Below are 15,985 nucleotides of genomic sequence, written 5' to 3' on the forward strand. Positions count from 1 at the left end.
TTTTAGTAATATAAGGCATGCTGTAAAATGTGGAATGGACTTTAATATCAATTTGCATGATTTAGTGATTAAACTGTTTCTTTCAGTCAGATTAACTATAAATAGAGTTGGCAATTCAATAATTCCTGTTGAATCACCATGTTTGACCTCTGTGATGATTTGAAACATCATCTATTTGGGTTTTGTTCACTCCTAAAGTAAAAATGGTGAGATGAAAAAAAAAGTGAAAATCTGCCAGCTGGGGTAGGGGTGTAATTTTTCACTTTTTGTTTGTAAGAAGTAAGTGTAGACTAGTATTCTTTATTGTAATATGTTCCATAGTAAGCTTAAGAAGTCTATGCATGATAGGTGTTATGACTGATTTCAAGTTTGTAATGTCTTGGTTAATGTGGCACGGTAGTATTTGCATTCCAGAATTAAGGTTGCTCTTTTGTGTACCCTACCTAAGTCAATGTATCTGAACGGTGTGATTGGACTAAAATACAGTATCAACTGAACATACATTCTCAAACTGAGGGATGAATCAGGTGTAGAATAATATAAAATAACTTTACATTCAGATGTAAAGGAATTTTTGAGATTTTTTTTAAATTGTGTATTCACTGAATGATAAAAGACCTAAAAGCACTAGTGGCCTTAGGTTTTCAAAATAGCTAAACAAGTAAACGGTCATGATACACATTCAAATTCATTTCTGAATAGTAAAATGAAAGTACTTCAGTTAACTGTGAATGTACAATTTTTATCAGTGTTTGAAAAAGTTGAAAATTCTAACTAGAGGCTCTGAAGAGCCTGTGTCGCTCACCTTGGTCTATGTGCATATTAAACAATGGACACAGATAAATTCATGACAAAATTGTGTTTTGGTGATCATGATGCGTTTGTAGATCTCACTTTGCTGGACATTCTTCTTGCTACAATTATCTCTATCTATAATGAACTTGGCCCAGTAATTACAGTGGAAAATATATTCTAAAAATTTACCAAAAATTACGAAAATTGTTAAAAATTGACTATAAAGGGCTTCATATTAAGTGCAGTATTGCGGAGCATGTATGGAACGGATATGAACTCTGCGCCGAAGATTGCTTTGACCGCGAAGACGTAAACAGACCAATTATCAGAAGAAATACAGATTTTTACAGGTAATACAAACACATACTTGTCAATTTAGTTGGTTCTAACCCTTAAATTATGTTGTATCAAAGATTGCCACAAGATCTGACGATTAAAACCAAATAATTTAACTGATCTGTCGTGTCAGCCATGAGGTAATGTTTTGAAAAAAACATTTTTCAAAACTACATTATTTTTACTATTCAACGAAAATGAGATGATAAACAACCTAAATAATAGTTATATATGCATACAGTTACTAAAAATTAGTAGTTAAAACCCTATGTTTCCAACACGAAATTATATTGAGGGCCCCTAGTGAAATCCTCTATATTATCCATATAAAAATCGAAGGGAGATAATTTGAATTGTCTCCACTTGATTTTACTTATACATGCACATGTGAAACTTCAGTATGGGTAGTAAAAAGAAATCTTCGAGAATATTTGGAAAATCTGTAGGCATTAATAAGCGGTTACGCAGTAATAAACATACAGGAAGACCAAAATACAAGATTGTTAAGCGTATCACATCTTCAAAGTCTAGAAATATTTCTTTATGTGTCAAGAGAATTAAGAAAACTGTCCCAAAGAAGACAATTGATAAAAAGCCTGTTTTTATATCACATGCACTCTTTGATGACACTGGTTGTACTGTTAGGCCACCTATTAAACTTAAGATTCGAAAGGTGTTGGACACAAGTGAAAATGGATATCGTATTATTAATCTAGAATGCTTGCAATCACATGTAACTTCCATCACAATGCATGCATGTCAGTGTTTGAAGGCCATACATATAGCTTCAATTGGTGAATCACCCTTGAGTTTGCAGACTGAAATTAGATCTCTAGGTTTAGCCAGTGTTTTATCTGTGCAGTGTAAGGGTTGCAATAAGAAATTTGATTTTGGAACAAGTCCTAAACTACCAGAAAGCAGGAGATATGATGTCAATGTTAGAGCTGTATGGGGGAGTATTGCCACTAGAAATGGTCCTTCCCATTTGAATGAAATTTTGAGTACACTTAATTCACCTGGTATTTCACAACCAACATTTTCAGCCATTGAACATGATATAGGAAAGTGGTGGAGTAGTATTCTTGACCAGAGTATGATAGAAGCTGGTCAAGAAGAGCGCCAAATAGCTATTGAGAAAGGGGATTTTCACAATGAGATACCATCAATTACTGTGATTATGGATGGATGATGGTCCAAGAGAACTCACAAACACAGTTATAATGCTCTTGGGGGTGTGGATATCATAATAGGGGAAGAGACAAAAAAAAACTATTACATATTGGTGTGCGTAACAGGTATTGTTATATCTGCAATTCAGCTGAAAGTAGACAAGAATCCGTTAAGCCACATTCTTGCTTTAAAAACTGGAATCATGATAGCCAGTCCATGGAATAAGACATTATTATTGAGGGATTTAAACAGGCTGAAAGCAAACATGGTTTGCGTTATATGAGGGTTATTGGTAAGTGCAAGTGCAAATAAAATCTATATACATGTACTAAGAAACAGTAAAAAAAAAAACAACAGAAAAACCTGTTAAACAGGTTTTGCACAACCATGACAACTGGCATTTCAGCAATGGTAATATGTCTAAGATGATGTACGTAATGTATATCTTTTAAGGTTTTTCTATTTGTATAACTGTGTAAGGGCTATTTCAAAAAAAATGATGCCTTTCCTTTAAACCTTTGTCAGTCTCTTGTATGATACTATATCTGTAATGTTTTAGGTCAGATAATGTATTATGATAAGTTGGTCCTAACTACTAAAGATAATAGCAGTATGTGCTCTGTTTAAAAAATATTGTCCAAAATTGTACCTCAAAATGTCAGGAGTGTAACGCTTTTAGTGTGACATTTAGAAGAAAGCATGTGCATTCATTGATGATATAGAATAAATAAGGGCAGATACAATACCAAACAATATCTTTCATCCAACTATTATATCTTGACTATGATTTCTTGTTCAATTCTTCCATATATTTACATTTTTATGAGCCTCATAAGATAAGTCAAATAAGTTTTAAAAAAAAATGTTAGTAAAAGTCAATATGCTGCCAGAAAATGTCTTTGTAGGTGAAATAACATGTTTCTGTACATCTTGCACGGTTTATTTTTTTGTTTAGTATCATAGCTTGGCACAGGTGCATCCAGTTGACCCTGAAGTTCTACTACTGGAATTTTATGGTTACAATAAGAGGACTACCCAGGTCTGTCAGGAGTGTAACAACTGGGTTAAGATGTATTTTTTTTTAGAAACAGTGTTGTTATAATTGTTGTTTTTTCTTGAATTTCAGTGAACATTACCTGTTACAGTTTATCAGTAACAAACATGCTATTATTATGGCCTTCATTGCTTTTGTATGTTCAATACTTCAATGTCAGGAGTGTAACACAAAAAATGCCTATTTCAATCTTATTAGCAAAGGTAAGTTATTGGAAGAAAAACAAGCTGACAATTATTATAAAATGACATTACTACACCTCAGCTTAACACAGAATACAAGTCTACATCATTACTTTTGAAATTTTTGAACTAAAATTGCAATTGAACTAGCTTGTTTAAATGTGTTACAGTCCTGACATACAAATATTGAGCATAAACAAGCAATAAAGGCCATAATAATGGCATGTTTGTTACTGAAAATATGCAACAGATGGGGTTCACACTCAAATTCCAGAAAAGAAAACCAATAATAACAACATTGTTTCTATAAAAAATAACATGAATGTTACACTTAAACATTTTAAAGCGTTACACTCCTGACATTTTTGGGTACATTTTTGGACAATTTTTAATATACAGAGCACATACTGCTACCATCTTTTGTAGTACGAACAAACTTATCATAATACATTACCTGACATAAAAACAGCATATATATAGTATCAAACAAGAGACTGAACAAGGTTTAAAGGAAAGCCATCTTTTTTTTAAATAGACAATTAGCAAAATTTGTAAATATGCAAGAAGTATATAATTTTTTTTAACCTGTTCTTAATTTGCACTAAAATAATATGTGAAATATAGACTCTACATGATTTCAGGTCAGTTTCAGGTTAAAATATGGTAGCAATAAATTATGGTCAGGAGTGTAACATTTGTTACACTCCTGACAAGTTTCTGATGTAGCTTATCTATAACAAAATTCAACATGATTCTTTATTAAAATCATTGTAACATCTTTACAATGTAATAAGAAAGCCGATCTGTCTTGTAAAAGTGATTTTTCTGCACACTTTTCACCAAAGATTCTTAAAAATTAAAGTGTAATTCTCATTAAACATGTTAAAAGTTTGCTCTTTGCTCACAAATTAAAAAAATATGTAATCAAATATCTAATAAATTTATTTATTTGTGAGATTGTAAATTTAAAATAGATATCATTACTGGTTTTCTAAACATTCCAATAAAAAAACAGTCTTACAGTTACGGAAAAAATATGTCAGGAGTGTAACAAAAGGATAAAAAACACATGTTTGTATATTTTGAATGAAGAAAACTTAGAATTGACTGAAGCAATTCTTGTGAAATTTTCAGAGGATGTAATTAGAGCATAGATGTTTGCTTCCTTATACATATATAAAATTATAGCTTTTGCAAAGATATATAAAAACTTTTGAAATAAGATATTAAAGAATACACTAAAAATTGGTGAAATTTACATATTTAAAAAAAAAAAACTGTTTATAAGTAAATAAAAATTGCAGGAAAATCAATTAGTACCTTTATTGCAACAAACAAAAAAATTACATTGATATTTTTATTCTTATTTATGTTTGTCAGTTGATATTATTATTTTGTTGTTTCCTTTGAAAAGTGGATGAATTTTTATGTGTAAAATGTTGTTAAATTTTTTTTTTTTATTATTTTGCATTAACCTTTTGTAGTTTTGTAAACTTGAATGTCTCTGGATTAAAGAAAAATGATAGAAAAAAGATTAGCAATGACTTAATTTTTTACCATGTTTGTCACACTTTGGCATCATTTTTTTTTAAATAGCCCATAACACACAAAAGGGTGTCATGATTGATCAAATGAAAGACTCATTGTAATTTACAACTGTAAAAAAAACCTTTTAATATAAATTATCTGACTTATACATTGTCAACAAATTTTTGATGACAGAAATTTATACTATATTTGTATCCAATTTTTTATCAATCACATTAAAAGAGTGTTTATGAATACACCTTTCAACGTGAACAACTGATTTATGGTGGATTATAAAACTCTCTTAATTATTAATGTACATATTGAACAGTCTTGTTACAATAAAAATTATAAAAATAATACTGAAATTGATATGAAGTAAATCACAATGAACAAGAATGTGTCCATAGTACACGGATGCCCCACTTGCACTATAATTTTCCATGTTCAGTGGACCGTGAAATTGGGGTCAAAACTATAATTTGGCATTAAAATTAGAAAGATCATATCATGGGGAACATGTGTACTAAGTTTCAAGTAGTTGTGACTTTAACTTCATCAAATAAAATTGAGAATGGAAATGGGGAATGTGCCAAAGAGACAACAACCCGACCATAGAAAAAAACAACAGCAGAAGGTCACCAACAGGTCTTCAATGTAGCGAGAAATTCTCTAACTTGAAAAACTACCTCGACCAAAAACTTTAACCTGAACTTCGCCCTTTCATTTTCTATGTTCAGTTGACCATGAAATTTGGGTCAAAACTATAATTTGGCATTAAAATTAGAAAGATCATATCATGGGGAGCATGTGTACTAAGTTTCAAGTGGATTGGACTTCAACTTCATCATACGCGTATGGTCGGGGTAATTAACAACCTCAATATCTCTGCACGCAGCTGCTAAGAATTCTAGCTTTTCCCTTGCTAGCAAACGGTGTAATTGCAAAGGTTCGTGTACCACTAGAACGTGCAAATGCAGAAAAGCAATGGTACCGTGTGGTAGCAAATGCCATCCTAAAACTATTTGCAAGAACACAATTAGTGATGATAACTAACTCGTGTAACTGTGGCTTCAATATGTAGTGTTTATGTATAATCATGTAACCTTTGAATTATAGAATTAATCTATTTTCATGTTACCAAGGTTGTGTTTTTTTATGGTAAAGTTTATTGTATAATTTCAACGTTTCTTGTACATATTTGTAAAATACCTATATGGTCCAAATACTCATATGGTCCGGCCCGTTTATAACCAAACGAGTATAATACTCACATGGTCCGACCATACGCGTATGGTCGGACCATATGAGTATACCCATATGGTCATGACCATACGCGTATGGTCCAGATACTCATATGGTCCGGAACACATATATGTATATATCAGAGTAGGCAGACTAACATTCACGAAGAATTTGGCACTGAATTACATTTCATGCTTAATCTTAATAAGTTGTTTTATATACAAGAGAAAATTTTATTTTGGATGGTATGATGTCGTCGTCCTAATCATCGTCTGAAAAACACATTGGTTTCCTGATAATAACTTTAGTTTAAAATAAGTGAATGTATTTTTTTGTTTGTGCATGATTTGTTTAACAATTTCAATCTTAAATATCTAACCACACACCATACATATGATACTCTGAAGATTGCTTTTAGACATAAGAAAACACACTCTCTTTTATTATTATAATACCCCACAAAATGAAGTACAAGTATATATTATATTCTTTCTACTGCTATCTATATATAGTGAATTAGGATTTCGTGAAGGAACCATCAATGAAGTTGTTTGAATATGGGTGCTTGCATGAATTTTTTTTGTATACCCCCCTTTTCTATTGCATGCATTTTAGCTCTAGCCTTAATAGCGGGTTATTTGGAAGTTATTATTTTTTTCAGATATCATATGGATACCAGCTCATTGAAATTAAATTTATGATATATTAAATGTGTCTCCATTAGTACATTGTACATTGGAAAATCATAATTTACGGATGAAATACATTATTTGCATTAATATTAATCCTTTAATCCTGTCATATTATTAATTGTAGGTTAGTCAGTGCTGTAAAATGTGCAATCAGAATGAGAGCAAAGGAAGTAAAGGAAAAGGGTGTAGAAAAAACTGAAGCAGTAAAAAATCTTCGTCATGATATTATAAATTCAGTCCACCATGTGTTTGGAAAACACAGTAATTGTTCTGACTTTTGCAAAGCAAAGTTATCATCCAGCACAACCTCAAATGACAGTATACTGACTTCTCTACAAGATCAAGATGAAAGTTCAGATATATTTGAAGACCAAATAAAACTGTGGACTGAGGGAACATCCATTGAGGCACAAGAGGAAACACGTAAAGGTACTCACATAAATTACAGTGATGTTGAACAGTACATCATCCAAGATGTCTGTACTTTATTGTCTCGAATAAGTGAAAAGGCTGATCGTTTATTGGGTAACAACACAACCAATCTTGCAGAATCTTGGATGCACATACGGTGTAAGTTTGACGGAGGAAAGTTGTATAACTTATGTAATAGAGGTTCATGGCATGGGAGGTGCTTTGGTGGAGGATTGCGAATGAACTTTGGGCCAGAGTGGTCTCCTAAAGTATGGCAAAAAACAACAGCTACCCAACCAGGATTTTTTTTCACACGACATTTTAAGCGTAGTAATATAAGGCTAGCCAACAGCACTAGATATAAGGCTAAATATAATACACACCAAAAGCGTTGGAAGAGAAAGATGAGATCATTAACGATTAGTTGTTCCAAAAAGGCTAGAAGATCTTATGGACCAGAGGCTATTGATGTAACAGAGGATATTCCTGTTACAGATCTAGCTGTACTGCAAAGTGACTTTCTGGAAAAACACATTAATATTTCTGAAATGAAAATCAAAGAAATAGCATCTGCAATGATAAAACAATCTCAATCTGATAACTGGCATTCTGAAAGGAAAAAACGCATAACATGTTCAAATTTTGGAAAAATCATCCGAAGAAGACCATCTATATTGGTAAAGAATTTAGTTAAAAACCTGTTGTACTCAAAGTTTCGGGGAACATTTCACACAAAAAATGGACTTCTGCACGAACGTAGTACTATCGAGGAATATAGACTGAAGAAAGCGGAAGAAAATGTTATTTTAACGGTAGAATCAAGTGGTCTAATTATCAACAATGAACATAAGTTTCTTGCTGGTAGCCCTGATGGCATTGTTATTGTTGGTAATGGTGAAAAGGGATTATTGGAAGTGAAAAATCTTGTCCACTCAAAACCTATAAATTTATTTCAAGCCGCAGCAAATAAAAACTTTTGTTTAGAGATACGCCAAGATAAACTATTTCTAAAACAAAATCACGATTATTATTATCAGTGCCAAGGATTGTTAAATGTTGGAAATTTTCACTGGCTGGACTTCGTTGTACGCACAATAAATCCCTATCAGTTATTTATTCAGAGAATCCAACGTGACCTCAATTTATGGAACAATGTTATGTTACCAAAATTAACCGCCTTCTACCATTCTGCTATTCTACCAGAACTTGCTTGCCCTAGAGAAGGGAAGAGCCCTGGCATTAGAGAACCGGGAGTTTGTGTAAGTTCCAGAGATAAAGTAGCATTAAAATGTATTTAGTACAGGTAAATTAAGAAGATGTGGTATGATTGATAATGAGACCATTAATATTCTTCATCAGAAACCAAATGACACAGAAATTCTAAAAGGTCACCATACAGCCTTCAAGATTGAGCAAAGCTGTCACTGCTTCTTTCCAGGCCCTTGGATAGATTGGGAATTTAAATTTAACACAATACAGATTTTCCAATTCAACATTTGTGGATTTTTCGAAGTAAAGCATATACATGTATTACATGGAGGTCAGTCTGCATTGTTAGCTTATAGTCCAATGTAAACATGGTAAATACTGATTCAGAAAAGTTAAAATGTAGAAAATTTTATATAAACATAGATAGGGACAAGTTTTGATATTTAAAATTTTGTTTCCGGATTAATAACTTATTTTTGTTAATGCAGACTCATAGGTAACTATGCAGTTAACTATAAAGATACATGTACAGCTGATGTAGTCATCTTCCTGTATATGAATATTAACATTTAAGAATCCTGAAAATGTAGCTCTCAGTCTAAGAACTTTTATATATACATATGTCACATGAATGTAGTCCATGTAGTCTGACTGTCATACTTCTAATACTAACAACTACACATAAAGAGAGTTATTGACCATGAATAACCTAGTCATCTTCATCATCATGATCATGACAATAATAAAGTTCACTGAATTGTTCACTAATTTTATACTATTTTTTCAACTTTTTATTTAGTTAATTTTGATCATTGATTTTTCAGTTCATACCACCGGTATCTAAAGCTAAACAGCAATCGTCTAGAAAAAACAACAAAAGAGCCAGCAAAAAGACATGTGTAAACAACTAAATTGATTCTCATTACAAAAGTTTACAGTTGAAATTAAAGGTAATACAAAATTGTAAGTACATGGAGCAGGTTTTGCAAAAACCCGGGTTTTATGAGTATTGCCCAGCCCAGTGGGAAATACTGGGAAAACCCGGGTTTTACTGGGTTTTAGTGGGTAATACCAGTGGGCAATACTGGGTAATATAAAATATTTGTCTTAATTTTAAAGAGGATTCCGTGATAAATACAAAGGCAATACATTTAATAAGATATTTATACCCTATTTTGTTTGTTTAGTATTTGTTTAGATTGGCAAACTGTAAATAGAAAGCAAATAAATCTTTTTTTTTCAAATGAATATAGCTCCTATTAAGAATGAACAATTACATGTATTAAAGAAACATCACATTTAAATAATGTATATGTACTGTCACTAATTAATAAGGAATTATTCAGATTAGAACACAGATTTGTTTATGTAACAATAATCAGTCCTTTCAATTTTATAAGTGTTAATGGCATGACCCTGTAGGGTGTTTATTTAGCAATATGAATGTATAACAATTAGAATGAACAATTCACGTAAACACTGCAATATAATGCATTTTTCAAAGTTTGGATTATTGAAACAATACTTGGTAAGGCCAAAAAAAAATATATGTCTGTTTCCTGTTTCCCGACCGACCCTGACTCAAAACCCCCGACCCTATATCTTTTTATTCAAATCCGGAAAAAAATCGTTTCCGGTCCAGAAAAATTCATTTCCGGTCCGATCCAGATCCGTATTTTACTATGCCCAAACAATCGGTAAGCGGAAGAAGGGATCCCGTAGACCGCCCTACGTCACGATTTATGAATTTTGCATATTCTATTTATAGGCTATTTATAAACGATTCTGAAAAATACTTATTCTAAAAATAGAATATTCTCAACATGTACAACTATTAAAAAAAAACGATTCAAAATCATTAACTTTCATGAAACACGGTGAATTTGCTTTATTTATTTTTTTATCACATGAAAAAAAGGAAAATGTACCGCATTACAGTAGCATATCATGCATATGTCATTGTGCAAATATATATACAGATTCCTTTTTAAAATACACATGATACATTTCATATAGATATGATCAACAGTAGTATTTAGTGCCTTAATTATGTTGTTAAGACCTGCAAATGTCACATGCACGTGGTCCCATGGCTTTGGATATACTATGGAGTTAATAATATTTTTATTATCCATTTTAAAGAGTATTTTTATGTAGGCAAATTGAAAAAAGATGTAGCTTACACATGTTAACATGTTACACGTACTAAGGCTTTACAGGAGTGTGAGAGGGTGTTTAAACTGGTCTGCGTTTAAAGAAACGAATCTGTAATCTGACCCCCTGTTGTCTGACAATTCTACTATAGCTGGACGTTCTATTATGAACCATTGTTACTTGTTTACAATAAAGCTACTGTTAGCATGGTTAGGGCGTTCTACAGGATCCCCTGGTCGTTCTACATGATCCTCTGTTGTCTGAACCTTATATATCAACTACAGAACGTTCTATAGGATCCCTTATATTGTTTGTTTATCATGTATACACTAAAGGACGTTCTACAGGATCCCTTGTTGTCTGAATATTATATATCTACTATAGTATAGAACGTTCTCTATAGGAACAAGTTTTTGGTCAGGATTCTTCTGAAAAAGCTCATACCAAATTTATGAAATATATTCTTGGTGTAAACAGAAAGTCAAGTAATATAGCTGTAATGTCAGAGATTGGTAGATTTCCTATGTATTTTACTATAATTTTATCAATGTTAAAATATTGTCATAGACTGGAACGTTTGAAAGAAGGATTATTATTTGATGTATTTATATGTTGTAAACATACAGTTACATAGTTCTAATGTAAATACGTGGTATTCTGTAGTATAGATTATATTCAGAAAGAGATTGAATTACCAAATTTTGACCAATCAATTGGTTTTTTATGTCAGTATGTTAAAAATAAACTATGTAAAAGTTCTTTCATATTTTGGAATAAACTGAAGCATCAAACCATTAACTCCGAAAAAGGGGAAAAAATGTTTTAAAAAAGAAAAATATTTAGAATTACAGGACTTCAAAAAAAGACAGTCAATTTGTAAATTAAGAATAAGCGCTCATTTAAAAATTAAGACAAACAGATATTCAAAAAAACATATAGAAAGATCTGAGCGTCTTTGTTCTAATTGCTAATTCGGTAAAGTTGAAGATGAGCTTCATGTTTTATTAGAATATTGCCCTCTTTATGATATTCAAAGGGACGATTTTTTCCAAGACATTTCTAACAATTGTTATTATTTTATAAATTTAAATAAATCTTCTAAATTTGTATGGCTCTTGACCCAAGAAAATGTTACTCTATGGAAAAACTGAACTGTTATATTGGTGACTGTTTTAAATTAAGGAGATCAGGTATGAACACTGACACTAAGTCAAGTAAACAATTTGAGAATAAATACATATATAATGTAATTTTATTATTCTTTTATTCACAATATATAAGTGGTTTTTGGCTTGATTCTGACCGATGCTTTTATTCCAAATATATATGTATATGCCTCTATAATTGTTGTTGTTACCAATTATGTAAATCAATTGTATCTGATTTTATGCCCTTTATGGGCCCTGTAATTTTGGGAAAAAAATATATATAGGATCCCATATTGTTTGTTTATAATGTATATACTAAAGGGCGTGTTCTCCAGATCCCCTGTTGTCTGAACATTATATATAAACTATAGAACGTTCTATAGGATACCCTATTGTTTGTTTTTGATGTATCTACCAATCTAAGAGAACGTTCTATAGAATCCCCTGTTGTTTGTTTATCATGTGTATTCTAGAGGACTCTCTACTGGATCCCTTGGTCGGTCTGTGGGATCCCCTGTTTTCTCAACATTATATATAAACTATAGAACGTTCTATAGGATACCCTATTGTTTGTTTTTGATGTATCTACCAATCTAAAAGAAAGTTCTATAGAATCCCCTGTTGTTTGTTTATCATGTGTATTCTAGAGGACTCTCTACTGGATCCCTTGGTCGGTCTGTGGGATCCCCTGTTTTCTCAACATTATATATAAACTATAGAACGTTCTATAGGATACCCTATTGTTTGTTTTTGATGTATCTACCAATCTAAAAGAACGTTCTATAGAATCCCCTGTTGTTTGTTTATCATTTGTATACTAGAGGACTCTCTACTGGATCCCTTGGTCGGTCTGTGGGATCCCCTGTTTTCTCAACATTATATATAAACTATAGAACGTTCTATAGGATACCCTATTGTTTGTTTTTGATGTATCTACCAATCTAAGAGAACGTTCTATAGAATCCCCTGTTGTTTGTTTATCATTTGTATACTAGAGGACTCTCTACTGGATCCCTTGGTCGGTCTGTGGGATCCCCTGTTTTCTCAACATTATATATAAACTATAGAACGTTCTATAGGATACCCTATTGTTTGTTTTTGATGTATCTACCAATCTAAAAGAACGTTCTATAGAATCCCCTGTTGTTTGTTTATCATTTGTATACTAGAGGACTCTCTACTGGATCCCTTGGTCGGTCTGTGGGATCCCCTGTTTTATCAACATTATATATAAACTATAGAACGTTCTATAGGATACCCTATTGTTTGTTTTTGATGTATCTTCTAGGCTAGGAGAACGTTCTATAGAATCTCCTGTTGTTTGTTTATCATTTGTATACTAGAGGACTCTCTACTGGATCCCTTGGTCGGTCTGTGGGATCCCCTGTTTTCTCAACATTATATATAAACTATAGAACGTTCTATAGGATACCCTATTGTTTGTTTTTGATGTATCTTCTAGGCTAAGAGAACGTTCTACCGGATCACCTGTTGTTTGTTTTTCAAGTGTATACTATAGGGCGTTCTACAGGATCCCATAGGCGGTCTACAGAATCCCTTGTTTTCTCAACATTATATATCTACTATATGATGTTCTATATGATCCCCTGTTGTGTGTTGTTCAGGTTTATAGTATAGGGCGTTCTACAGTATCCCCATGGCGGTCTGCATGATCCCCTGTTTTCTCAACATTATTCATCTACTATTAGACGTTCTATTGGCTCCCCTGTTGTTTGTTTTTCAAGTGTATACTATAGGGCTTTCTACAGGATCCCCTAGGCGGTCTACAGGATCCCCTGTTTTCTCAACATTAGATATCGACTATAGGACGTTCTATAGGGCCCCCTGTTGTTTGTTGTTCATTTTTATACTATAGGGCGTTCTACAGTAACCCCTGTTGTTTGTTTATCATGTGTATACAAGAGGACTCTCTACTGGATCCCTTGGTCGGTCTGTGGGATCCAATGTTTTCTCAACATTATATATAAACTATAGAACGTTCTATAGGATACCCTATTGTTTGTTTTTGATGTATCTACCAATCTAAGAGTACGTTCTATAGAATCCCCTGGTTTTTTTTGTTTATCATGTGTATACTAGAGGACTCTCTACTGGATCCCTTGGTCGGTCTGTGGGATCCCGATTTTCTCAACATTATATATAAACTATAGAACGTTCTATAGGATACCCTATTGTTTGTTTTTTATGTATCTAGTAGGCTAAGAGAACGTTCTACCGGATCCCCTGTTGTTTGTTTTTCAAGTGTATACTATAGGGCGTTCTACAGGATCCCATAGGCGGTCTACAGGATCCGTTGTTTTCTCAACATTATATATCTACTATATGACGTTCTATATGATCCCCTGTTGTTTGTTGTTCAGGTTTATACTATAGGGCGTTCTACAGTATCCCCTGTTTTCTCAACATTATTTATCTACTATAAGACGTTCTATAGGATCCCCTGTTTTTTTGTTTTTCAAGTGTATACTATAGGGCTTTCTACAGGATCCCCTATGCGGTCTACAGGATCCCCTGTTTTCTCAACATTATATATCTACTATAAGACGTTCTATAGGGCCCCCTGTGGTTTGTTGTTCATGTTTATACTATAGGGCGTTCTACAGTATCCCCTGGGCGGTCTGCATGTAGCTGCTATTGATGATGCCACTGTTCACCAGGATGCTGTTGATGCTTCTGATGCTAACAATGTCTTCACCCTCTTTGTAACATTTGTTGCCCGATCAAATGTGTAGAGCTGTCGCTTAAATCCCAATGTGGTGTTCGATTCCTTAAATTGTAGTTGGGGGAGGGGGTTGAACAGAGTAAAAATGCGACTGTCGTTTCTAGAGACAAGGATGGAAAACCCTTGTTTTGGGTCTGTGTTGTGGACGATTTGCTGCAACAGTGTGGTGTCCATTTATTTATTAAAACACGACGTTCAACTACTGACCGAACGATTCGAACTGGATGCCTAGGACTCCTACGGAGATTGGAAGTGCAAATGCTTCGGTGTTGGCGGGAACATAACGCTCGAATTCCGCTCGAATTTGGATGTCCGCTCGGACTGATGACTTACATCGATGACCAACAGCGGCTATATGTCAATGAAATCAGGGGGGTTGACATCACCGTTACTAAGGAGGGTGTCAATGTTGTAGAATTTCTTTCTGAAGTCTACATCCTCCTTGAACACTATGGCAACCTTGTTTTCTGAAAAAAACCGGCATTAAAGTCGACGGCTGAGTAGCGTTCAGCTTTGAGGGTGACATGGATATTTTGCAATCGACAGCGATTGAACACGGAAGCATTATTGGTTTTGTCATTATCTCTGTCGGTTTGAAAGGCAACGATAATATATCTTGGCTTTTCGCGACCACTATTGGCAGCTAGGCGGCAGTTAAACTGTGAGGCTTGGAGAACGACTATGAAATCACACTGTCTCATGCAAAATCCACAGAGGATCGTGGATTTTTTCTGGATGGTTTTGTACAGTTGCATCTTGTTTTCGTCTGCAGGAGTGACGCTCCAGAGTTGGTAAGTTGGGCGCCGGCTTAAGGTTCGAATTCGTGAACCTAGTATTAATATTTTTGAAGACTTTCATCGAAGGTCAACCCTTCTGTGATTGTAAGGATGTCAGACATTATGTATTTATTTATAGCATTGGAGGAAGTTGGGATGGTACCGATGCCACGACCAGAGATGAAATTGTTTAACTGGGTTTGGTTGTTGGGCTTTCTGCGTTTAACACTGAGCTGTTGATTGGGCTTGCTGCGTTGGTCAATGGGTTTTCGAGTGCGGGTCACTTTGTCAACGACATGGTTGACGACTACCACCTACCACTCCTATCATGGCTGCATTGGTGGCAGTGCTCATAGGCCTACTTTTCAATGTCTTGGCAGCAGAGGAGGTGAACATGCGACCAGCGATACTGGTGATAGTGTCAAAAAAACTTCTACCACCGCATGCATACTTTCAAACAAAACCTTTCTTAATTGAGGATATTACGATGGAGTTGCTTATACTAGTATTCCTTGATGCTGATGTGTTCACCTTTCTTTATGG

General features: G+C 33.6%; 1 pseudogene; it reads left to right on the forward strand.

Annotated features, from left to right (window-relative positions):
• Positions 1-1,104: 1,104 nt before the first annotated feature.
• On the forward strand, positions 1,105-9,581 carry LOC139492583 (uncharacterized; annotated as a pseudogene).
• Positions 9,582-15,985: the final 6,404 nt, after the last annotated feature.

This window comes from Mytilus edulis, chromosome 10 (assembly GCF_963676685.1).
Source record: "Mytilus edulis chromosome 10, xbMytEdul2.2, whole genome shotgun sequence".
Lineage (NCBI taxonomy): Eukaryota > Metazoa > Mollusca > Bivalvia > Mytilida > Mytilidae > Mytilus > Mytilus edulis.